The sequence below is a fragment of the Sinocyclocheilus anshuiensis genome, unplaced genomic scaffold (genome assembly GCF_001515605.1).
Source record: "Sinocyclocheilus anshuiensis isolate Anshui unplaced genomic scaffold, SAMN03320099.WGS_v1.1 scaffold1393, whole genome shotgun sequence".
Lineage (NCBI taxonomy): Eukaryota > Metazoa > Chordata > Actinopteri > Cypriniformes > Cyprinidae > Sinocyclocheilus > Sinocyclocheilus anshuiensis.
This window is the reverse complement of record NW_015548343.1, coordinates 405,155-411,908: the sequence shown is the minus strand read 5'-3', so window position 1 is coordinate 411,908 and position 6,754 is coordinate 405,155. Positions and strand designations below refer to the sequence as shown.

At 37.7% G+C, this 6,754-nt stretch overlaps 1 protein-coding gene across 1 annotated transcript in view; it reads right to left on the bottom strand.

The window, feature by feature from the left end:
• Positions 1 to 1,843, bottom strand: part of LOC107656587 (formyl peptide receptor 2) — a 4,641-nt gene extending 2,798 nt beyond the window's left edge. The window contains exon 1 of the mRNA XM_016444480.1: positions 1,759 to 1,843. The gene's annotated coding sequence lies outside the window, so the exon portion shown is untranslated. The remainder of the gene's footprint in view (positions 1 to 1,758) is intronic.
• Between the last annotated feature and the right edge of the window lie 4,911 nt (positions 1,844 to 6,754).

Below are 6,754 nucleotides of genomic sequence, written 5' to 3'. Positions count from 1 at the left end.
AAACCCATTATAAACGAGGCATTTGTTGCATCCAGTGGGGACATAATTACTGATTATAATGACTTATACTGTCTTTTTACGCGTTGCTTTGCATAAACATAAAACCATGTCTGCATTTGTGATCGGAGAAACGACAAACAACAAGTGCTACTCTACTCTGCTCAACACTCGCGTTTGAATCATCAGTGGCAAATCCTTTAAATATGAAAGCGTACTTACAGGCTGTGAGTCAGCATTATTTGTCAGAACACCGGCATTGTAGGCTATGCTCTCCCAGGAAACAGTCCTCGTCCTCTGTAAAATGCGTTGCTCACATCTGAATAGTTGAAATGGTTGAACTGTTCTGGAACAATGTTGTGAATACAACTTAACCACTGATTTCTAGTTGTGTCCTCTTTTGGAAGGCCAAACAAAGTAGTTTTGCTTTCATAACGAAAACACACAGCATCTCCACGACATGGCAGTGGCAACAATACTATAGCGAGAATCAAAGTTACACCTTCTTTCTTTGCGTGAACATTTGGGCGGTGTTATGCAAATCTTCCCACACAGTGACGTAGACATGTGGGGCATTTTTAAACGAGGCCTTTTAGGAGGGCGTGGACGAGTCTTAAATTTTATAAAGAGTATCTCTTTGTGTTTGAGACTTTAGTCTTTGCAACTTTAGGGATCTTATCTATTCACAAACAGCTTGTAACACTCCAAAGAGAAAAAAACTTGAAATCGCATCATATGACCCCTTTAAATAATTCCCAAGAACTACAAGAAGTGAGTAAATATGAGTACAAGAATATGAGCATCTACAAGTATTTCCTCTTATTCACCCAAGACCTTTTCCTTGTGTATTTATGGGGTGGTTATTAAAATATTATTAAGTACAGTTGAAATTATAGTTTAAATATTTATATTTATTTAGCTTAAACTAGCCATATTGGGCTCTCACATGAAAGAAGCCACCCAGCTCTTCCTCAGAGTCTGTTTCAAAATATCTGTCTGGAAAAAATGGGGGGAAAAAGAGAACCTTCACAAGTGGAAGGATATCAGTATTTTTAAATGGCGCACAGCTGCAGATTCTGAAACATCTGCATGCACCCGATTCATGCATTTGTGAAAAAGCATCTCAGATAACATATAAAATTTGCAATCTTGATGTGTTCCTCTTAATGTTAGCTAAGAGAAAATATCTTTCTGATACACTGCCATTTAGTGAGCAATTCATCATAAGTGTCATTGCATGCTCATATTTGAGCGACACCATATAGTAAGATAAATATGAGTTGTCTGGCAACTAAGAGGTTTCAGCATATAAAACTGGTTTAAAACCAAGCTAATATGAGTTATATATTTTGAGTGAGTTAGCAGAGCTGAATCATGAGGTCACAATATCTTACTTTAGTATTCCCATTACATGTAGCATTAAAATAGTGAATCGAAGGTACTTAATCCCACGTTGTAAAACCCAATGATACTTCTTGAAAAATAAAAACTGTTGCTTTGCATCAGAGTTAGTTGTGTTTCTCCTTTCGTGTTAAAACAGAAAGCAGTAGTACATACGAATAAGAAAAACGCAAATAAGACATGACAATTTAAGGCAGAGATAGGCCATTTAAAAGCTTATGTTTGAAAAATCTCATTAAATGTATAGTATATAAAATACAAAAATGCAATAAAATTATCGCACAACATAGATTGCATCTGAAAATGTTAGTAAAAAAATTTATTAACAACTGGATATTGAATTGATGTGGGTGTTCTTACCTCAGTGAAAGTTTGCTTGAAAAACTAGTTAGCGCAATCAGTGTTTGAGGAAACACCACTGCACAGTAATTTGTGAATATGTCCAGCAGAGACCGAGTATGAGTGTTAGGTCATGTTCAGCGTGCAGGCAAATAAATAAGTGACGGGTTCATTAACATCACTTCCAGCTGTTCTTCTTCTCTCTGAACCCTTTTCTCCCCTTTTTTCGTAACATGATCATTAAATGTCTTCTTTACAGACAAAGAGAAGACAAACAGGAAGAGGGAGGAGACAGATGAACAAACACAGAAACATAAATACATAGTGTGTTTACTCTATTATGCCTCTGAAGGAATTTAAGGGAAAATTTGCTTAAAAAAAAAAAAAATAAAATCTCACCCTCAGGCCATCCAGGATGTATATGAATTTGTTTCTTCTTTGGAAAAGATTTGGAGAAATTTAGCATTAAAATCACTTGCTCACCAATGAATCATCTGCAGTGAATGGGTGCCGTCAGAATGAGAGTCCAAACAGCTGATAAAAAACACAACACAACTCCAGTCCATCAATTAACATCACGTGAACAAAAAAAAAAGTGTTTGTATGAAAGAAAAGCATAATTAAAGTGTTTTAACTTTAAACTGTGGAATAAACCAAAATACCAGTCCATAATCCATAATAACATTGTCTTCAGTGAAAAAGTCCATCGCCTGTTGTCCTGTATCAAAACCCAAAACCCTCTCCTGATTCAAACGAGACATCTTTTTCACTGGAGAAAGCAATACTATGGATAGAGAACCCGTATTTTAGCCAGAAACAACAGTCTGAATTGAAAAACGTCTTAATGATGAACTTGTTTATTACAAACGCACAGATTGTGGATTACTTACATTACTTGTGAATTTTCATCACAATATCCATAGGATATTCCATTGGATCTAAAGTATCCATTAGTGAGCAAGTAATGCTAAATTTCTCCAAATCTGTTCCGATGAAGAACAAAAATCATCTACATGTTGGATGGCCTGAGGGTGAGTACATTTTCAGTGGTGGAAATTTTTGGGTGGACTGTACCTTTAAAGCATATGATGTATATAATTATATTGCTGCCGATAAAGCATACATTGTGACTAACATTCAAAACATTCTTTTCTTTTCTGAATTTTGAAAGCAAAGAATGAATAATATGCTAATACTGATAGTAATACTAATAATAATGATTGTTACAAGTGTGCAGAATGTTTCATATGTAAGCACTGTATTTAACAGTATCTATTCAAGGTCTTGTGGTCTATTTAGCATACACCAATATTTGCATATAATTTCCATGTCTGGTTCTCTTTGTCAGTATGCCTTATTTTGTTTTGTTTTTGCTTACATCCTGATACAAATTCCCCATGGATTTTGTTTTCAATCAGTTAAAATAAAAATGAAGTGGTTTCCAACCTCATATCAGATATACACCGATCAGGCATAACATTATGACCACCTACCTAATATTGTGTTGGTCCCCCTTTTGCTGCCAAAACAGCCCTGACCCGTTGAGGCATGGACTCCACTAGACCCCTGAAGGTGTGCTGTGGTATCTGGCACCAAGATGTTAGCAGCAGATCCTTTAAAGGGTTAGTTCACCCAAAAATGAATATTAGGCTGCGTTTTACTCAACCCCGAGGCATCCTAGGTGTATATGACTTTCTTCTTTCAGACGAATCCAGTCGGAGTTATATTAAAAATTGTCTTTGATCTTTCAAGCTGTTTAATGCCACTCAGCGGGTGTTGCATTGCTTCAGTCCAAAAGAACTTAATATAAAAATCGCCCATCCATAAATAAAAGTGTCTCACACGGATCCAGGGGGTGAACAAAGGCCTTCTGTAGCGAATCGATGCGTTTTTGTAAGAAAAATATCCATATTCAAAATTTAATAATCACTTGAATCTAGCTTGCACTCGCTGTTGTAAACAGAAGCAGTTCTGGGGGAATGACGTTTGAGGTCAGCTTTGCGCATGCGCCGCTCAGAAGTGATGAACGCGGAAGCGCAGGGGAGAGATCAAAACAAAACAACGGTCACTTATTAGAAGTACAAAACGAGGATTTGTAAAGAAGAATGTCGGAGGATTTCGATATAAGCCAAGAGGAGACTGGTTTTCCTTTGCTAAAGTAAGGAAACTTTGCTTCCTTTGATCCTGTAAACAAACGTTGGTTTTCACGAGACTCACTGGCGCATGTGCAACGCCGACCTCATACGTCATCCTCCCGGAACTGCTTCCAGTGTACAACTGTTGGCGCAAGCTACATTAAAGTCATTATTACGTTTTGAATATGGATATTTTTCTTACAAAAACGCATTGATTCGCTACAGAAGGCCTTTGTTCACCCCCCGGAGAAGTGTGAGACACTTTTTTTATGGATGGGCGATTTTTATTTAACCTGAAAGAAGAAAGTCATATACACCTAGGATGCCTCAGGGGTGAGTAAAACGCAGCCTAATTTTCATTTTTGGGTGAACTAACCCTTTAAGTCCTGTAGGTTGTGAGGTGGGGCCTCCATGGATCGGACTTGTTTGTTCAGCACATTCCAAAGATGCGAATTTGGAGGCCAAATCAACACCTCAAACTCGTTGTTGTGCTCATCAAACGATTCCTGAACCATTTTTGCTTTGTGGCAGGGAACAATATCCTGCTGAAAGAGACCACAGCCACCAGGGAATACCGTTTCTATGAAAGGGTGTACTTGGTCTGCAACAATGCTTCGGTAGGTGGTACGTGTCAAAGTAACATCCACATGGATGGCAGGACCCAAGGTTTCCCAGCAGAACATTGCCCAAAGCTTCACACTGCCTCCGCCGGCTTGCCTTCTTCCCATAGTGCATCCTGGTGCCATGAGTTACCCAGGTAAGTGACACACACGCACCCGGCCCTCCACGTGATGTAAAAGAAAACGTGATTCATCAGACCAGGCCACCTTCTTCCATTGCACTGTGGTCCAGTTCTGATGCTCACGTGCCCACTGTTGGCACTTTCGGTGATGGACAGGGGTCAGCATGGGCACCCTGACTGGTCTGCGGCTATGTAGCCCCATACACAACAAACTGTGATGCACTGTGTATTCTGACACCTTTCCATCAGAACCAGCATTAACTTCCTGAGCAATTTGAGCTACAGTAGCTCGTCTGTTGGATCGGACCACACAGGCCAGCCTTCACTCCCCACGTGCATCAATGAGCCTTGACCGCCCATGACCCTGTCACCAGTTCACCACTGTTCCTTCCTTGGACCACTTTTGATAGATACTGACCACTAGAGACCGGGAACACCAAAATGTTCACTTGCTGCCTAATATATCCCACCCACTAACAGGTGCTTAAACAGGCACTGAAAAAACGATTGTGATGTTTTGTTGTTAAGCGTTTGCTTTTGGTGAAAGTGGTTTCATCTTTTTAACTCATTTAAAATGAGTCTGTGCTGCCACCTAATGCTGAGATACAGTATGACAGAACAACAACAAAAATCTTAGGTTTGACAATCAGAAAAATGTGGATGATAATAGATAGTTATATGGTTTAATGTCCAAATTAATAGATTTTCGCAATGTGAAATGTAAGAAATAATAACGTAAATGAAAAAAATGTCAAATTAAGCTATGATGTCCTGAAAGTTAAGACTAGTAATACAATTACTTAAAAAAAAATTAAATAGTTGTATTACAGTGAAGCTTGAAAATTTGTTTGAAAAATTTATGTCTTTACAGTTTAAGCTCAATGTCAAGTAAATACGGGTACAAAAATGCATTTGATATGTTGAAGTAAAAATACAGCAACAAGTTTATAAGCAGGAAAGCATATACATATACGTTATATAGCATGTGAACATATGCTGTGTTTTACTTGTGAATACTTAAATGTACATTACACAGCTCTATGGAATACTTGATTCTACTTGAATCAATTACTATCTTTAAAGGCTGTCAAAATGAGCCAGAAATCTCCACATCATTAGCACTTACAAATACCAGTTTTATTCCTATCTATATTTTGAAGGTTTTTACAGGGGGTTTGTTTGTATATCATTCAACTGATTTATATATTTTATTTGACAGTATTTTCTGATTTATAGAGTGATAAAAAAGATATATACAAAATCCCCAATGTGAAAACTTATATAAATCTGATATATCAACAAAAAGAAAAAAGAATTCTGAACCTAACTTTATCCAATGTTCAGATTTCTGTTATATAAAAATGTATGCAAACTTGCACATACTTAATTAGATCATTTTTATGCTTCAACGTAATATTTGAGAAAACTTGTAATGCAGAACCGTGTAAATACATGTACTGTGCTTAATCAACTGCGGAAGTGTGGTGAAATCCATAGTAGTTTTTTATGCTATTCACCTGTGGTGTCTTGCTTTAAAAGGCCTCAGATTGCACACCAGATTAGGTATATTTACATAAAATTCCTTTCGAAATACATTTGACCTTAAAGGGGTCATATGATGCGATTTCAAGTTTTCCTTTCTCTTTGGAGTGTTACAAGCTGATTGTGCATAGATAAGATCCCTGAAGTTGCAAAGACTAAAGTCTCAAAACCAAAGAGATATTCTTTATCAAAATTAAGACTCTGCCACGCCCCCCTAAAATGGCTCGTTCTAACACGCCCCCACATATCTACCTCACTATGTGGAAATATTTGTGTAATGCCACCCAAATGTTCACGCAAAGAAAGAAGGCGTGGTTTCAGTAACCGCAGTTAGTGTTGAAGCAGCCATGTCAGGGAGACGCTCTGTGTTTCTAGGCGAAAGCAAAAGCACTTTATTTGGCCTTCCGAAAGTAGATGCATTTAGGAATCTTTAAAATTACTTACAACAGAACAGTGATGCATTTTATGGACGACCGTTTTGTGAACCTAGGAGAGGAGGTAATTCTGACTTTACTATGACAATCTGGCGCTTCTGAATCAGCAACTGTAAGTATGTTTTGTTTTTAGTTTAAGTATTTGCTATTGACTGTTCAAATGC